Genomic DNA, 18221 nt, shown 5'->3' with positions numbered 1-18221 from the left:
GTCAGCTCAGGCAGCCCTACAAAAGCACAGGCCACCAGCTGAACGTATCCTCCACTATCGCTGGCCTAAGTAAAAACATCTTCCCTCAATATACATGCACAGGCTGTTTTCCTTATGTCCTGCAGACTGTGTGAAGATTTCTCCTCAATCTGGATGGAGTTGCTGGGGACTGAGATCATCTCATAGAATCATAGAATCACTCAGGTTGGAGAAGACCTCTAAGATCACCTGGTCCAACCTTTAACCTAGCACTGCCAAGTCCACCTCTAAACCATGTCACTAAGTTCTACATCTACACATTTCTTGAAGACCTCCAGAGATGGTGACTCAACCACTTCCCTGGGCAGCCTGTTCCACTGCCACACAACCCTTTCTATAAAAAAATTTCCCTAATATCCAACCTAACCCTCCCCTGGTGCAACTTGAGGCCATTTCCCCTCATCTTATCGCTTGGTGCTTGGGATAAGAGCCCAAACCCCACCTCACTACAACGTCCTTTAGGGTAGTTGTAGAGTACAACAAAATCTCCCCTTAGCCTTCTTTTCTCTAAACTAAACAACCCTGGTTCCCTCAGCCCTCCTCACAAGACTTGTCCTCTAGCCTTGTTCTCATAGCTCTGGCTGGAAATCTTTCACTGTCTGGTCAGGGTCTGCACACACTGTCACATACCCAAGTGCTTGCAGACTGGCTGGGGATGGACAGACGCTAATCTTGTCTCTGCTGCATCCTTGGAGAGTTGCACCTCTCTCTGCTCTTTGCTGGCACTCATCAGGACCTGGCATAACACACTACAAAAAATCTGTGTGCTATGGGAATGTTACAGAAGTCAGTTTTGTGTTTTTCAGACGTCAGTTTTGTGTTTTCCGTTTTCTTACAGTGACACTTGTGGGGAGGGCACAGTTGCGATTTTCATTGAGTGGATATCTTGGTATTTTGATTCAGAGTGATTATTATTAAAAGTTTAGATAACGAGCAAATACATATAATAAGTATTAAATAGGATTGGAAAATTCACGGAGACGTGTTGTGCCTAAGGCCATACTGGCATTTGCAGTCCTCACGTTTATGCCATGGCTGTTTCTGGAATACTGCAGCTCCATGAGGATATTCTAACTAATACCAGTAATGTATGTGCATGTGTATTTTATGTAAAGGACTGGATGGAGTCCAAGGGCTGTATTTTCCAGGGTCTTGTTCCTTAATGCCTGGGACCATGTTCAAGAGGTCAAAGGAACCCAGATCTCTTGATCAGAACATAGCCAGAAGAGTCCTGGAAGACTCTCCAGCCCTGGGGACTGTTCAAGTTATGAGTGTTGTTTTTGGATGATGGCAAAGGTTTAATAAATGCTGCAGCTGTAGAAAGCGCCCTCACTGGAGAGTAAAACTCTCCATGTCAATACATGATTTACATTTCCAGCCTGCGTGTATCCAGCCTGCATTACTCAGTCAATGGGGTGGGCAGATCCAACGCTTACTTTGGCAGAATAGTTCCTTGAGTCTTGTTTAATTAGAACTCGGACCAGCTTCCTGGAGATTGTGGGAACCTCATTAGCAGCACAAATAGAAACTTTAAGAGGCCAACTCAGTGGGAAAAGATTGCTTGCTAAGAACTTTACTTACCAAGAACTTAACCTCTTCAACAGTCGTGTCTCTTAGGTACAGCTGAAGGATTTCTGGTTGGAATACAAGATCCCTTACAATCTTCCAGATGTTGGAGGTCCTTTGTTGTTGTTGTTTGGTTGGTTTGAAGTTTATTTTTATTTTTGTTTTTGAAATGTGAATTAAAACTTCTTGAAATAGTAGGTGGAATATGTTTTCCTTTGGTGCCCTGTCTTGATTTTTTTTTTTTTAATTCTTGTTGTGTAACTTGATGCTCTTCCACCACTTGGAGATGGTGATAGATGACTTTCTGTCCTCATCCTTGTCTCACTTGGCAATGTTACCTCATATTTTAACATATATTGGTCTATAACAAATCCAGGTTTTCTAATATTTAAGATGTGATAACAGGAGTTTAGACATCTAGCTCACATATAGACACCTAAATTTAGTTCACCTAATCTCGAGAGGGATCCCATCTTTTGTGACTTGATTAGGTTTTAGACAGTTCTTCCTCTGAAAGCTGAACTGACATGCATTGTCTGCTTGTCTGCTGCTGGACTGGCATGGAAGACAGCTATAAAATACAACCAGAGTGCTTGAACTGTTGCTCGCTAAATACATGTACTTGGGTGTGTTTGTGAGAACTGGATGGAGTTTCAAGGCTGTGTTTTGCAGTTGTTCTGTTCTCTTTAATTTTGGAGCTCTGCCGAAGAGGCTAAAGGGGCCCAGATCCGCTGATCAGAACAAGGCCAGAAGAATCCTGGAAGAGCAGTTGATTGTTCATTTCCTATCCCCATCCTAGCCTCATGCTGGCAACTATGCCATATATTTCAGCAGAGAAATATGTGTTGGTCTATAAAAACAAAATCCATACTTTTTTTCTGCTCTAAAGATGTGAATATTTGGCCTCGTCAAATATGGAGAGGGCTTATATCTACCTATCACTACAGCATTGTTTACAAAGCCACGAGGATGAATGAGGTGTTTTTTGGGGGGTTAATTTTTTGGTTAATTACACACATCCCACCCAATCATGAAAGAAATCAAATTTCAAATTAAAATGAAGAAATATCAAATAAACATGATGCATGTTTTGAAAGACAATATTGCCAGCAGTAGTGGGATGGTTCAAGGAAAAAGACCAACCAGTCTTTCTAGAGGAAAGACCTACTGGTAACCACCCTGGATAGGGAGGCTTCCCAATGGGAAAGGGCAAGTGTATTTTTTCACAGACAACTCTTGCAAAACATGAAAAAAGGCTTTCTGCTGCAATTTTCTCTTCTGGAATTATCCTCGGCTGAAAGACCTTTGGTCTCACGTTGATGAAAGAAAAAGAACAGGGGCAAGATTTCTCAAATCCCTGTCATCATTGTGCTGGAGAAATATCCTGGTTTGCTGAGCTGGTTCAAATCTTTGATACTGATGCCAATAAATGTAACTTATTGCAATGATTACAAAAAAGTTTCCCCAGACCAAATATCCACTACAAAGAAACTGGTTTGCAAAAATAAAAGAGAGAAAGGCTTGCTGCCTTGATTAGAGCAAACCACTAAGTGCTTAGGAGACAGAGCACATTCTAGTTCTTTGCACTTCCCACAGCCTCTGCTGCTCTCAGGTAGGCACAGATCCTGCCTTCTCTGCAAAACGACCAAACTAGCCACCTTTGTTTCCCTGGGCTTAAATCATTGGGTTCTTCCCCCAGTTCTACAGGGTGCCTTTGGGGGTCTGCATGTGGGACCTATGGGTAGGGACCAATGGACTGCTGTGTGGTGTGACCCATTCTGCCCATGCAACTGGTGTGACTGGGTCGTGTTCTGGGCCCTGAGGACACTGTGGTCTTTCTCCAGCTCCTGCTGGCTGAGATTTTGCTTACCCTCAATCCACAGAATGAAATTGGTGGTGTGGATTCGCCAGCTAGGTAAATTTCTGCATCTTGGTGGTGTCAAGGCTGCGCCAGGAAGATGGTTATAAATGGCCCTTACGCTGTGTGTGGTCCCATGCCTGTAAGGGTGCATTTGCAGGCTTGACATTCTTATTCCCTACTCTGTCCTTTCTCTTCACGGTAAGAGAGTATTGCTTCCTCCCAGCTCCTCTAAGTCCCTCCTGTGGTGTCTCCTATGGGTACAATCTAGTCTAGGTCTCCAACTCCTTACCTAGAAAGCAATTTTCAGGAATAACCACTCAAAATGCAGTTTCTCCCATGCTTTTAGCTAGCCCTTTTAGGAGCAGCCTGTGCCAGGAGGATGAAACAGAGGGAAATAAGTACCCAGAATGATTTGAGAAGAGTAGATCTGCCACTCTGCCGCTGTGCATGGGGCATGCTGTGCAGATGTGAGCTGTGCAGGGTCATGGGTTAATGGAGATAAATGCCTGAGGACTGGCCCTGTTTAAGCTCGGGGAGTGTGGAGATGTCAGAGTGGCTGAAAACTCACCCAGGGAGCCTGATCTTGGGGAGAAAAAGAGGAGCTGGGGGCTGTAATTGGCTTTTCTAACATCAGTGGGGACCCTGATGCTCACTGGCTAAGGCTCAGACTTTTATTTATATTAATAATCATTCAACATGGACCTATCTGTATGTGTACACACACCTCTATATTTAACTAGCCAGGCATTTACACCAGAGCTGAGTTTTCACACTTTTTTTTATTTGATTTTTATCACTATCTCGAGCATAGAAATTTCCATGCAATTAATTGAAGTGACATGTGCTTACCAGCAGCCAAGTCTTAATCCCATCCTTCCCTTTCACCGTGTTTCTGATTATGCTGATGGCAAACCCTCCTCATTTAACTCAGCTTTGCGCTCACAGTGGATGCAACGGGAGCCAAATCTTCTCTTAGAAACATGGAGATATTTGCTGAATGTCCCATGGGGTCTCAAGTTTTTGCAGTAATAAACACATGCTTCATCTGCTCCTGAGACTGATGCAAGTGGTTATCAGAAACTGTGAGCAGTAACCAGCTTCTAAATGACCTGTCTGGTAGTGCAGAGCCACTGCTAGTGATAAGCACGTTTTGGAAGGTCTAGTATTCTTACATGTAGCCTTCGTTTTACTACATGCTTCAGGCATTTGACAAAAGACAGCCTGGCCTGACACAGTTCATGGGGGTGTGCGGCCAGGGACAATCCCCAGCAGCATGCACACCCACAAGAGACCTGAATCCCCAGCAATGATATGATTAACAGAGGAAATCCAAATCCAGAACCAGCCCTGCATTGCTGCAGTGAGCACAGAAATGTGAATTTCATATCTCTGGAACGGGACTGAGTGAAAATGCTGTCAGTGCCCATGCATCAGGGCATACAGACAGGTGCAGCCTGCTGAGAGCATCCTTTGTGAGTCACGGCAGAAAGCGATTTATGCTAAGCACAAAACTCTTTGCTGATCTTCCTAACCAAAGTCCCTAGAGCTCTAATCATTGCACCAATGGTGGAGGTGAAAAGGCAACAATTTTTACTGTGTGAGGAGCTTTGATTTCCTGTGAATCACTTCCTACTATAAATCAGCTATAGGCAGCTGAATCCACTTGCTCCTCAGGATAGAAAAATATACCCTGCTGCTAGACAGCAACACAGGCGCCAAAAACATCACGGGATCAAAGGGCACTGTGATTTATCCCAAGCAGAATCTAAACAAGCCTGCCAGCTCACCCGGACCATTTGTTTATTTTAGCTGTGGACATCCGTGTCCGTTCATCGTCGGGGGATGGATTTATCATTAGCATCGTTTGTCCCGTGTCTAAGCCCACTCTAAATGTCCCTTTCATTCAGTGTCCTGGTGGCTTGCTGCTAAGTCTGCATGGGGAGCATTTTCCAAGGGACCAGCACTGCGAGAGGGAAGTGTTAATGCTTCAGCTGCTCTTCCTTCTTTTCCTGACATAACCCCACCAATTGCCCAAACAAGCTTTTGTCGGGAAACACCGATAGCTGGAGTTAGTCCCAGTGTGAGAAAAACATCTTGTTTCTTTTCTCCCCATCTAGGCTCCTCTTGAGGGAAGGGTTTTCCAGCCTGGCCTCCTGTTTGCTTGCCGAGAGAGCTCAGCACCCTCGTTGAATCCCTCCCCAAACTTCCCAGAACTGCAGAGGTTTTCTCTGGAAGCACAGGGCGACTGCCGTGCTTGTCTGGAGAAGGTCAAACATCCTTCTGGGCTCCCAGGAGCAGACCTGCCAAGTCAAGTTGTGTTTTTGTTTCGTTTTGTTTTATTTTTTCCCCTATGTAAACTGTACAGAGGGTGCGGGAGGTTTGGCCTTTTTCTCCGGGAGATTCAAGTGACAGTTGTTTTTTTCTGATGCTATCTCTCTGGCACTCAGAGCAAGGATGTTTCAAAGGGCAGAGGAATGGGGTTGGGCTGCAAGAAAACATAGGTTTAACATTACAGTGTGTCCTTGTCTCCTCCAGCCACCGCCGCTCTCTTGCACAGAGTTGCTCTTTCAACTCCGTGGCTGTGAGAAAAAAAAAAAAATAGCCTGGAGTTTTTTTGCATGTGGGTAATAGAGCAAATTAGGGCACCCCAATTACACCAGCCCTTCTTTCTCGCAGGGTGGTGGTACACAGAGGGTAGAGCAAAATGAGTGTTTGTCAAAACCTGGGGCTTGTAAGCCGGTTGGTTTTCAGTGCTGCTGTGTGGGTCCGGGTATTCACAGAGCCTGGCTCTGTGCTTGCAGGCAGCGTTTCAAAGCCCTCTGGTATCTGGGGGCTTCTGAAAATACCACCAAAGGTGCCTACGTTAATTGACCTCTGGATGAATGGGAAGCCTGTTTAAAAGTCCCCGTGGCAGTCTGGCAGAAAAACATCCCTCCCCTTTGAAGCAGAAGGGCTGAAAGGACACCCTCTCTTGCACCTCCGACAGAGCGTGCCTGTGCGCACGGAGGAGCGTGGCAGCGCTGCGGGTGCTCGGCCGCCTACAACGCAGGTGGATGGTGGATATCCCCAACATTTCTCACCCAGCCCTCCTTCACTTCTTTATTTTTCTGTCAGGAAAGATCTGAGAGGCTGTGGGAGCTGATGAATGGCAGTGGCAAAGGGAGATAAAGGGGAGAGATGAATTGCATGTGAATATCTTCTGGATGTGTCTTTAAAGCTGTAACCCTGATGCCTTACCCCATCTGATCTGTGACATTCAAAGCATCTTTTTGGGTAGAGAGAGGAATGTGGAGTTAGACAAGAGGTAGTTAAGATAATAGCAGTGACCCAGACTGCTTGGTAAGCCAGGAGGCCTGTTCATGCAATGTGTATTTGAACATCTCGTTCCAGATCCAGAGAGAAGCAGATGTCACTCACGCTGGATGGGGCATCACCTCCTGAAGACACTGAGATCGCAATCCAGGACATGGGGATGGTGAGAGAGATGGCCATGCAGCACAGAAGGGCTGGGCCAGGCTGTGGAGCAGAAATAGCAGCTCCTTTTTCACTGGCCCGCAAAGTCATCTTGAGCCATCGGTCCCTAGAGAAAGGAGACCCAGAAGTGACTTGAGGGCTGGACAAGACGCTTTGCACTGTAAGACAGAGATCTTGAGAGCTATTTTATTTTTATTATTTTCATAGAAAGGAGATGGTGAGGTGATTTGATTATCATCTAGCAGCATCTCCCTGGGGGGAAATCCCTGGGTACCTGACAGGAAGGACAGAGCAAGGACCTGTGTCTGACGGCAGACAGGCACAAGCCAGAATTAAGCTGCACATTTATCACAGTAAAGTGATTAGCCACTGGAACAAGCATCCAAGGAAAATGTGAATATTAGGGATTGGGCTTTCAGTGAGACCAGGAGGAAATGTAAGAGAGGGATGCAATCAGGTGATCCAACAGTATCCTGGTTTTAGGCTCTCAGAATGGGTGATGTGAATTGAATTTCATCACTTCCATAAACATGGATGAGCAGTTCCTATGCTTTTAATCTGACGTGCTCAAAATGCTAAATAACGATGCAGTAGTTGTGTCACGTTGGCATCTCTCCATTTAATGCTGATTTTGTTAAGCCAGCTCTTTGAGAATTCAGCAAGCACATCTATTCCTAATAGGCATGCAGTGTGTAACATTGGCAAATGTTCTCACAGCTGGGCCATCAGAGAAAGCTCCCTGTAGTGCCAACAGAATATTTTATCAATAGCTACTATGTGAGCTTCTGGTGTTGGTGTGAAATAGCCATTGAGGCCAATGATAAACACTTTCTGATTCCTAAAGCACAAGCTTGGCAAAGCAGTGCTGGGATTGCTTTTAACCTGTTCTGATTGCAGCCACGAGTGTGCCTAATGCATACGGGAAAAGGCTTCACTGCCTCTGAGCACGGGCAGCGTTTAGAGAAACAGAGGTGTAGAAATTCAATCTCACGCTGTTGAGGCAGAACAATAACATTAACAATCCCGCCTGTGTGGTGGACTCACAGTCAGCCATCTAACACAAATAAAACCCCGTGTGGTGGTACAGAGCACCAGAATTGCAGGGAGATGGTATTGAAGGGTGGTTAAGCTAAACAGAGCAACTTGCTGGTCCCCACCTGAAATCCCAGGAGCTCTAATCTTTGTACTTAACACAAGAGAGAAGCAATTATCCTGCTGTAGAAATCAGAGAGATTTTTGTCAAGGTGAAGACCTCTGAAGGAACCCCACCCTCATCATTTGCTGGTCTGCAAGGCCATGTCTCAGACACATCATATGGGGGTCTCACATCCTCCCTGGATCTCAAAACCTTTTCTTCTAAAACCTACTCCTTCATCTTGCCTGTCTCTCTGGCACCTGATATTTATTGTTCCTGAGGCACCACTTTAACCTGCCTAACCACGGGTCCTCTATCCTTAAATTTATCCCTAGAGAACATGATTTTAATAATAGGAGCAAAACAGTTAAAAACACAAAACTGGAAGGAAACTAACAAAGAGGCAGCACAAACTTTTACTAAAATTTTAATGGAGTTTATGCAGAGAGACCATTTCCAACTTTTTTTTTTTTTTTTTTTGGGCAGATGGACTCCCAGGTTTTAGCTCTCTCTTTGTGTATATGAAGAAAAGAAAGAAAACCAATCAAGCCCAATTCCTAAGCGGGGAGACTGGTGTGAGCAGGGACCTCTCTCCCCATTCCTGGGAAGAGGAATGAGGTCCCGTGGGGCAGGCGTGGGGCTGTAATTAGCTCTCCAGCTGCTGGCAGGACGCACTTGATGGTTCATCAAGCAATGGGAGGCTGACCCCTCTCCCTAGAATAAAATGTTAAATATTTTGCAGTGTGCAATAATTTGCGCTTGCTCTGATCCTGACTCTGATAAGTCTCGTGCATGGCAGTTCAGGAGTTTTAGGAGAGAGGCTCTATTCTGCCTCCTCTGTAGATGGCCATGGGGCAGGGAGAACTAATCCCAAATGTTCTCTCACTGGGGAGATGAACAGTTGATAAACCTTGATTTTTTTTTTCCCTATATCTCTTTCTTTAATTAACCTATATTGCTCCACATCCATCAAAATTACTGTCTAAATTGTCCTCTGTAATAGCAACTGAGAGCATCATAAGTGGCTGGTGGCTGCTTGGAGAGCCACGGACAGTGTTGCTGGAAAGAGCCTGAGAAGGTAAATCCTACCAGTCGTGGCTATGGTGCTAGGATAACACGGAACATGTTTTTTTTTTCTAAATGCTGGTGACATTCACAGTCTGAATGCACCTTTGTGTGCTGTGGGCTTGTTCATTAGTTGTGTTCCTGCAGCGATCACAAGGGTGAGGTGCATTGTGAGCTATTTATATACAATTCTTTCTAGCACTGAAGAGGCCCCATCACGGGATGCTCCAAATGAAAGAATATCTGTGTGCCAGAAAGCAGCACCATCACAGCTCAAGACAAGAGCCCTCAGACGATGACAGACGGAGTGAGGAGTGCGATGAAATAATGAGAAAGTATTGAGTGGCCAGAGGTCTTAGCACATGACTAGCCTTATTCATGCCTTTTTGTAGGCAGCCTGGTAAAGGACAGCTTCAGAAGGGAGCTGACTGCTCACAGAGTAATTCTGGATGCTGCTGGGAGCACAAGGAGTGACTAAGAAGCTGGAAGAAAAGCATGGAGAGATCTGAGTCACGAGGCCAAGGGAGCAAAGACTTGAAAACACAGAGCACAGCTGGTCATTCCGGAGTGACCAGAAGGATGCAGCTGGAAAAGCGGTCCTCGGAGCTAGCAAGGCAGGGAAGAGGCTCTGGGAATGGGGACTGCAGGGTGGGAGCTGGGCTGGAGCAAACCCAGGGTGGGAGCTGGAGTAGAGGGAGCAGTGACTGTTGGTGGAGAGCAAGTGAGAGATGAAAGAGAGATGGTGGCTGGTCAGGCAGGAAAGGATGGAGCACAAAGGGAAGGAGATGAAGAGCCTGGCACCCTCACCTCGGTGAGATCTGAGGAGGAAGAGATGGGGGAAAGTGGTGCAAAGGCAGCATCAGATGCATCTGCCTGCACCCTGCTCACTGCTGAATGGTGCTGAGCCCCCCGCCAGCCTGTCACATTTTGGGGCAGGGTGTGCTGAGGAGGGGGGTTGTGGTGGGGAGAGGAGGATGGTTTCTGTCCAGATTGATGGCCATTTTCTGATGAGTCTGGGCCCAACCTGGACCTCTCTCCTGTCATGAGATGGTTTCCTTCTCCCACGTGTCTGCTCTCCTTTGCTCCTGCTCTGCGCATCCGGGAGTGGGCGGAGAGGGGATATTTAGCAGGCCAAAATCAATGAAAAATAAATTCTTGGGAGGAAAAAAAAAAAAAAAAAAGAAGATAAACAAAACACAAAGCTTCCTGCCTCTTTCTGGATCCTCCACAAATTCTCTTTTCCTCTTGGCCACTACAAAGCAAACTCCCTCTCAGCTTTCCCTTGGTGATCGCAGCAACATGAGCCCAAGGGAACAAAGAGGCAGTGTGGGGCTGTATGGGGGCTCTGGGGATGGCCCCACCTTGGCTCCTGCTGGGATCATGAATTCACCCTCTGCTGGTCCTGCCTCCGTGGTGCTGCTCCACCAGACCTGTGAGAGCCCAGTGGGACTGGCAACAGGGAGCGAAGGGCGCTGGGTCGTGGAGGAGCTCTGGGGCAGGCTGTGCTGCAGCATGGGTGACTCCATGAAATGCACCCCCTCCACTCTTCCTGTTGGTTGCATGAGTCCCTTTGGCATTGCCCTGCCTTTTCTCCCCTTTCTCGCATCGCCCTGGAGTCAGCGTCTGAGGCAGAAATGCATCCAGGCTTTTGTCTGGTATCTTACAGCCTGATCCAGCTGGCAATGAGGCTCATTGAGCAAACACTGGTGTGGAAACTGTGAAAGGTGAGCTCTCCTCAAAAATCTTTCCCAACCCAGCCAACAATCCCTGAACCCATTTTGACTTCCAGAAACCCATCAGCAAACCCCCTGATACCAGGAGGGGCAGCAGCTATTCCTCCCTTCAGTTATCCAGACAATACAACAAAATATGACTCCAAAAACCACAGATTTAATAATCCTGCAGGTTTTCACCCTCCGACCAGCTGCCACCTTGCCCCAAGGGTGTATGCAAAGCCAAGAGCCCCTGCTGCCACCCCGACCCAGGGCAGGGTGCCCAGTGTCACCTTCCCAAGGACATCGCAGCTCTCTCCATCTCCTACTGCAATTTTGTGCCTGCTTCATTGCACCTCTTTGTCTTCCTAAAGCCTGATCAAGTGCACAGATAAAGCCATAATTAACCCCGTGCACCAGGAACGCCCTTCCCTGGCATCTCTTCAAGCAGCAGGAACATCTTCTTCCTCTTTCCCCCTCCTTTTTAATTCCCCAGGCCTGCAGGCTTTGCTCTCTCGCTGCGCGGTGAGGAGGGGATGGGTGGTTTCATCGCTTTTTCCATTATAAAATACTCTTCACTCTTCCCCCTGCCCTTCCCCTCTCCCTCAAGGATGACTGCAAATTGACACGGAGCTGCGATGGGCTATTCAAGGGCTTGATCTCATCCCTGTTTGAGGAGAAACTCAGCGGGTTTATTTTTAACGTTTATACGCATCTGAAAAATGTGAATGTGGTTGGTCGTGTTGCGAGACACGAGCACTCCAGGGACCTGGGGCTGAAAAGAGAAACAGCTTTTAAATATTAAGGGGGAGGCACTTGAGTGACCTCTTCTAGATATGTGCTTGCTAAATCGTGGCCTCGACTGGGACTGGGGCCAGGCTCTGCCTCCTCCAGCATCTCTGGCTTGGGTCCTCGCTGGAGTGGTGGCATGTCACCGAGCTCAGGTTATCGGAGCTGTACCTCTGGGGGTCATTGCCTACGGCATGACCAAGGTGCCTTGGTCAGGGGACAAAGAAATAGCACAGATAACATGGGTTCAGTCTCCCAGTGGGAACAGGGAGGTCTTGGCTTTGCTGTAATTGTTGTTCCCAAGGTCTACAGATGAGTTCCTGATCTCCTCAAATGGCTACAGAGGGGTGGATTGGGTACCAGCCTTCAGTCAGGCCCTGATGGAGAAGAGGGTCTTGGAGCCTACCCCTGAAGAGTCAGGAAGGACCCCTGGAGTGATGAGGAGGTGCTCCACCTCCAGACACCCTCACCATCCTCCCTGGCATGGCCCGTACAATGGTGGTGGAGTGGGGGCTGCACACCCTGCGAGCTGGGAGGCTGCTGGTTTGGACGTGGCCCTGGCACGAAGGGATGCTGAGGTCTGCGGAACAGGTTGGGGTTGGGTTGAGTTGGTTGGGGTTGAGTTAGGGCTGGAGCAGAAGTTGGTGGTGGCTGGAGTGTAACTAACTACCTGAATGCTTGTTCCTGGAGCAGGGTGTGGGACTTGCAGAATCAAGTGAGTAACCATTCATTTGCTTTTTTTTGATTAGATGCAGTTGTGATGGCAAGCCAAAATTGGTAACTGAGTGGAAACAAATGCAAGCAACTTTGGACCTAGTGCCAGTATACAGATTACCTTCTTCCTCCCTCCCTCTCTGCTCTTCTTTCCTTTATATAAACCCTAATCTGGAGCTTTAAAAACACTGTTTATGCCTCATTTCCATGACTTTTTGGCATGACCCCTTCCCTTACCCATAGAAATAGAGGCTTCTTTCTCCTCCTGGAAATAGCACAAGATCAGCAGAGAGGAGGACACGGGAATAGACAGGGATTACAGGTGTGGGTGTGCAAAGCTCTCCACTGCCACCTGCAGAATCCCATCAGGTGGGCAAAAGCCCCAGAGGCACCGTTAGCACTGTGCTGGGATGTGGGGACAGCTGAAATCTCCTGGTGACCCAAAGGAGGGATGAATCCTTTGCATGCCTTGCTATCTAGTCTCCTCTGGTGTTTGGCTATGTGGACTAAGAATGTACTCCTAGAAAATAAGATTCTGCTCTTATCACACGAGAGCCTTTTGCATGAGCCCTCAGTATCTGAGGTACCAGTTTATATAGCTAAAAAGCAATTGTCTAATCCAACCTTGTGTCTTTTGTGCTCTGTGAACTCCAGTCTCAGTTAAACGGTACCACTGACAAAAAAAAAAAAAAATCCTCCACAGCCCAGGGGATGCAGTTCCACCACTTAAAACAAAGCTGAGCCTCATTTCTCATCACAAATCAGTGTCAGCTGAGCAGGGCCTTGGCAGAAATCCAGCCCTGATTGTATTTAAAGCTATTCAGTGGGGATGCTGTGGTGTGCATTTACCTTGACTTGTTAGAGGGTATGCATTATAGCCCAGCTCCCTCCTTGCTGTGGCTGTAATCAGCGTTGTAGTACGTGCTGGAGCTGGTACAGCAGAGGACTCCCACTTGCTTGCACAGTGCTCCAGTTACCAGGGAAACCATGTCACCTCTTGGCAAATTTGCTTGTCACTGCATATTTGGTGAGAATGACCCTTTGGGGGGAAGGTGCAATGGAGGAATGAGGGATTTTCAGGCCCTGTGTAATGCATTTGGGGTATGGTCAGCCTACTTTGTGCTGGTCCTGGAAATGTACAGTGCCCCCTTGGAAACGGATGGAGGTGCTGTGGGGTGACACTGGTGATATGGGGGGAAGCTGAAAGCTGTGGGTTATGGCTAAGAGCCCGTGAGTGTCTCTTCTTCTTGGTTTTTTTTAGGGGATGTGTTAGAAACCTGGTGCTGGGAGTGGCCAAAAATGCTGATGGAGAGGGTCACTTTTTGGTAACATCAGGGAAAAGGCAGCTGTGGGGGAGCCCAGCTGGGGACCGAGGTCACCTTGCTGCTAGAAGCTCAGAGAGCCGTGGTGGGGATCACCTGGCTTGGTGATCCTGTCCTTGTCGTAGAGAGCTTGGCATCCCTGCTGGTGTAAGGGAGTATCTGTCTTGTCACATGCTTTCAAGGCATCTAAGGGTGGTTGAATTACAGACCATCAAATGCATGGGAATGGGCTTGGTTGACTCAGTGATATCCAAACTATTTGAGTCAGAAGCAGGACGCCAGTGCTGGGTAAAGGCTGCTTCCCCTGGCTTGGCACAGTCCTTCTGAGTTGTGACTGAGTTTGAAAAATAGAGTGGCTGTCAATGGCTCATCAGGAAATAATGTACTTTGCTAATTATGTAGCCCATTCACGTGCTTGTGGTGAACATGAACTGTGATGATTTGAGATTTTTGTCAAGGTAAAAGGACATGTCTTTCCAGGTATCTGTTGACAGCGAAGGGGAATGGGATGGTTATGGGCTCAGCTCTGCTGCTGTGCAGTGATTTGTGAAGCTGGAGTTTAACCTTGGGGTTGGGTAGGTCTGGGAAATGAAGAAAAAAAAAAATAAGAAAATCCCCTAAACCTTCAAACTAGAGAAATGTCATTGTGGCTGGATAGGTACCATAAAACATTGATGGGAATTCTTCCCCTGGAAAACAACAGTGATCTCCAGTGTTAATGTGAGGGGTACACAGGGTGGAAACTGCTCTTCCCCTCAGCTTCCCCCTCTTTGGAAAGCCTGTGGTAGATCTCAGTGGTTGTAGCTTTAAAGATACGCTCCGGTTTCTGAGAAAAGTGTACATTAAGGTGTGAACGCTTGCAGGTGGTTTCTCACTGACGGCCCCACACTCGCATCATGCTGAGCGAGGCCCTCTGTGCAGATGACAGCTCCATGAAGTGGTGAGATGAAAGGAGTGTTGACTGACAGGCTTGAAATGTTTGTAATGAGCGTTTCTGTCAGCGTGTAAGGATTTTTTTCCCTCTGCTGCAAGATGCTATGCACCAAAGGGAACATATGGGAACGAGACTGGAAGAGTTAAGTTTTGTCTTCTGTCTGCGAGAGATCTGTGCTATTTTGGGGCTCGACTTTAATTCAACCTGCCATAGACATGGGGGACAGCTGTTATGGTCTGGCAAAAGCCATTGGAGCTATGCTAATGTAAACCCCAAACTCCTGCATGTGTGGCCCAATTTGGCTGAAGCTGCAAGCACAGCAAATTACTTCTCCCCTCACAGTAATGACAAGCTCTTGTTCCCATTGCAGGAAGCTCGTATGGTGGAGCTCTGCCCGACACATCTGGAAGTCTGGGCGGGGTGCATGTGTAGGAAAGAGGTGTTATTTCAGGTGGGAGGGATGTCTGCGCCCTTGCTCTGCTCCCCGAGAGGAGCCTGGGCTCCAGCAGCCTTTGATTTCAGCAAACCGAGCCTGCTGGTGGGCTGGCCTGGTGGCAGGATCAGGGTTAGCAGGGAAGAGATGGATACAACACGGAGTTGGCTTGCATAGGATGGGGTCAGTCTTGTGGGTGCTGTTAGCGTTGTTACCTTCATCTATTTCTTGGTTACATTCAGGTAGGGTTGTCTTCAACACTGAACAGCAGCTCTTGAAAATCTGCATTTTGTGAGTGTTGGTACTGAGCAGCTGTAGGCACATCTGTCTGGTTTGGGGATGGGAGGCAAAAAGGACTCCCGTGGTACCCATTCGGAGAAAAACATTTACTCACTTCTGAAGGCAGCATCCTTTTGTCAACCCAGCTTTGGGACACAACATGCACTGCTTCGCAGGTAAGATCCCCTGTGTACAAGCTGCTTTTCAAAGAAATTCAGGGGCTGGCCTGTCAGGGTGGATTGGGAGCACGAGTGAAACCAAGTATATGTAAAAATAAATACTTTTTTTTTAATTTCACATTAAGAAGGAATATCTCAAGGGGACTGAACCCATCTTGCGTGACCTGATAGCAAACTTTCATTTGCTGCACAAAGGTAGATGAAATGCAGGGTAGTTTCCCCTTCCCTCCTGCTCCTCCACACATCTGCCTGTGGTTTCTGACAAGCTCTGGTGGGAGGACAGACTCTGGAAAATCCAGGCCAGCTCCCCAAAGGACAGGGTATTAGCACACGTCTGTATATTAAAGAAAATGGAAAGCATGAGTGGGAGGGCAAGAGGTGCCAGGGAGATGCCTTACATCTTTCCTTCATAGTGGAGGGGTGGGTTGGTGAAGGCATCTCCCAGGGTTTTGTGGACAAAACAGTGAGTCCTGAAAGGGAACATCTGTGGCGGACCATAGCACATTGCTGGTTGGTGAGAGCAAATGGCAACCCCGCAGCTTTAATGCTTCTCCTCACCACCTCTCTGACTCAGAATAATTCTGTGAGATGTTCTTTCTAGGTGTCTTTCTTGGAGTGAATAGGGGAGTCATACCTAGGAAAAAACGAACTGGGAATGTTCCAGGAGATCTTGCCAGAGCTCACGGGGTGGCATCTTTCGGTGCCTCTTTGCAGTCCTCCAGTGGTGCCTGATGCTGGTGAACAAGCTATTGGACAATACATTAATATTCTAAAGGCATGGGGAAACTCAAGTTCCTTCTCACACTGACCAGTTAATTTGAAATCTGTCATATACTCGGGGTGATGTTTAACTCTGGCTGGGGCTAGATAGGGTTCCATATAAAAGGAAGGAGCTGATGCTGGTGAAAGCTGGTATGGGAATGTGTCTGCCAGCACTCTGCTGGCATGGTTTGAAGGACAGGGCATCTCAGCTGCAGGGAAATGCTGAGCTGAGCAGGACTGGTGTTTCCTCTCACCTCTTTGATCATGATCAGATTATTGGCTTGACACACAAGGAGACCGCTGAACTCAGCTTCCCCAGTGCAGCAGAGATCAAACCCACTGCTCTGAGGGTTTGCTCCCTGTCCTGTGTCTTCATTCACACCAGAGGGGTTGGCTAAGCTTTCCTGGACAATTTTGCATGCTTGGCAAGAAAAGCAAGGGGGTGAGCAGGGGGAAATTCAGCTCACCCAGGGGTCTGCTGCTGCTTCTTGGCTTGTGCTGATTTCAGCTCCCAGCATTTCCATGCCTCCTCCTGAATTATAACTTGTTATGGCATTGCTTCAACTAACTCAATTACCCTTGATGATTTTTCCATGAAGTTAAGGCCTGGATTGCAATCAGAGTCTCACTTTTTTCTCTGAAAGCCAGGAAGAAGCCAATGACCCTGCTGCACATCTTGGCGTTAAATTCTAGATCCTGGCAGCACAGTGGGACGAGCAACTTGCTGAGCTTGGTGCAAGTCTTGCTGCTTGCTCCCCTCTGCCTGGCTGGTTTATTTGCTTTGACTTCGAAGCTTAAAAGGTGCTTCCGAGACTTAATATATTAACATGTGTTCCTTAAGTCAAATGAGGACATAATGTTTTCGGTTTTATGTTTTTGTTTTCAGTAACAAAATACTACTTTAACAATGAACATTGGCTTGCTAAGCACCAGCTCAAACTGGTGTCCAGAATGATGTCCCAAATTAGACACAATTCTGCATCTCCAGAGCCTTCTGGGATGATGTTGCTGGAAAAATATTCTTGTGGCCACTGTTGTGCCAATGTTTTAATCCATCTTTTAATAAACTGTAACTGAAGAACTGAGTGTGGAATCCATCAGATGGTGTGCTGTACCTCACTGGGGAGCAGGACCTTAGAGCCAAAACTGAAGGCAGCTGTTGCAACTGCTGCCTGTAATTCAGCCTCACCAAAATATTGACTATTGTTACTTGTACCCCAAGATGGAAAGCATTTACTTTAATATCGGTGTTGGCAGTGCTGTCACTGTTGAAGTTAGGGCTCTGGAGTCAGCAGAGAGAGCTCAGTCCCTGTGGATCTGGGGAAGGTGGCTGGAAATTGTTCCCTCAATATACACAACAGAGTTTGAGATGCCCTGTGATCCATGTCCATCATCTGTTCTTCATAGAAAAAGGGGAAGAGTTATTATGAGGGAATAATTAAAGCAGCTGGAAAGAGCAAGGCGTTGGCAGGCTGCAGCCTCTCCGTGCAGACCACACAGCAGCTTGCTGCCATCAGCAGAAAGAGCCCGGGAGGGAGCTGGCACTGCACGGCAATCCGAGCTGGGCTTGGGACAATGCTCCTCGCCTTGAGGGCCATCCCCAGTATGTCCCAGCTTCTGACTTGCTTCCTCCGGGCACCAGTTTCAACAAAGGTAACTCTGGTTTGATATTAGGGATTTTTTGTTTTCCACCTTAATGGTGATCAAACATTGGAACGGGCACTAGGAGTCCGCAAGAAGTTTCTGATGTTGTGGATATTAAAAACTTGGCTAGAATTTCTTTAATTTTTTATTTTTGTGTGTGTGTAAGAGACAGGAGATCCTGTTGTTAAAATATCTGCTTGGAGGGGAAGTCAACCCCTGGTCACTGGGCTCTCATTGGAAACCAGTATGACCATTGACCACCCTCCAGGGAAAAAAAAAACAAAACTCAACCTTCTCTTCTTTTGAAGACTCC

At 47.3% G+C, this 18221-nt stretch overlaps 1 protein-coding gene across 1 annotated transcript in view; it reads left to right on the top strand.

Moving 5' to 3' along the window:
* LOC308195268 (uncharacterized protein) overlaps window positions 1–17364 on the top strand; it is a 74443-nt gene extending 57079 nt beyond the window's left edge. Inside the window, exons 9-10 of the mRNA XM_080592360.1 lie at window positions 5584–5778; window positions 6857–17364. The gene's annotated coding sequence lies outside the window, so the exon portion shown is untranslated. The remainder of the gene's footprint in view (window positions 1–5583; window positions 5779–6856) is intronic.
* Window positions 17365–18221: the final 857 nt, after the last annotated feature.

Source organism: Anser brachyrhynchus (assembly GCF_964034855.1).
Source record: "Anser brachyrhynchus genome assembly, chromosome: 5".
NCBI lineage: Eukaryota > Metazoa > Chordata > Aves > Anseriformes > Anatidae > Anser > Anser brachyrhynchus.
This window is presented reverse-complemented; position numbering and strand designations above follow the sequence as displayed.